Source organism: Sapajus apella, unplaced genomic scaffold, assembly GCF_009761245.1.
Source record: "Sapajus apella isolate SASKATOON/1434 unplaced genomic scaffold, GSC_monkey_1.0 scaffold185, whole genome shotgun sequence".
In the NCBI taxonomy this organism is placed as follows: domain Eukaryota; kingdom Metazoa; phylum Chordata; class Mammalia; order Primates; family Cebidae; genus Sapajus; species Sapajus apella.
Window position 1 is genome coordinate 1,073,954 of NW_022437125.1, and position 592 is coordinate 1,074,545.

Below are 592 nucleotides of genomic sequence, written 5' to 3' on the forward strand. Positions count from 1 at the left end.
CAACGAAGGGGTGGAGGTAGGGTTGTGGCTGCAGGTGGGAAGGGCTGGGGAGGGGCGCTTTTTTGAGACAGGGTCTTACTCTGTAGCTCAGGCTAGAGTGCAGTGGTGTGATCTCAGCTTGCTGCTGCCTTGACCTCCTGGCTGAAGTGGTCCTCCTGCCTCAGCCTCCAGAGTAGCTGGTGCATACCACCATGGCTGGCTAATTTTTTTTATTTTGTATTTTTAGTAGAGATGGGGTTTCACCATGTTGGCCAGGCTGGTCTTGAACTCCTGAGCTCAAGTTATCTGCCCACCTCAGCCTCCCAAAGTGCTGGCATTACAGGTGCGAGCTCTCGTACCATGCCGGGAGGCTGCTTCTCCCAATTGAGTCTTTTGATGATGGGTGGCATCTCCTCTGAGGTGGCCGCTCGCTGGGGTAACCCACAGGCTCTACCAGCTTGTCCAGACCCACCTGCAACACCTGGCCATGAGCGTGTCGCCTACAGGGAAAATGTGGACATAAAAATCCTTGGACTTTAAGATGAGCTTTAATTTGCTTGTTTTCCTTAAGTGCATTTATCGATGTAAACAGAGCATGTTAAATTCCCAGGGA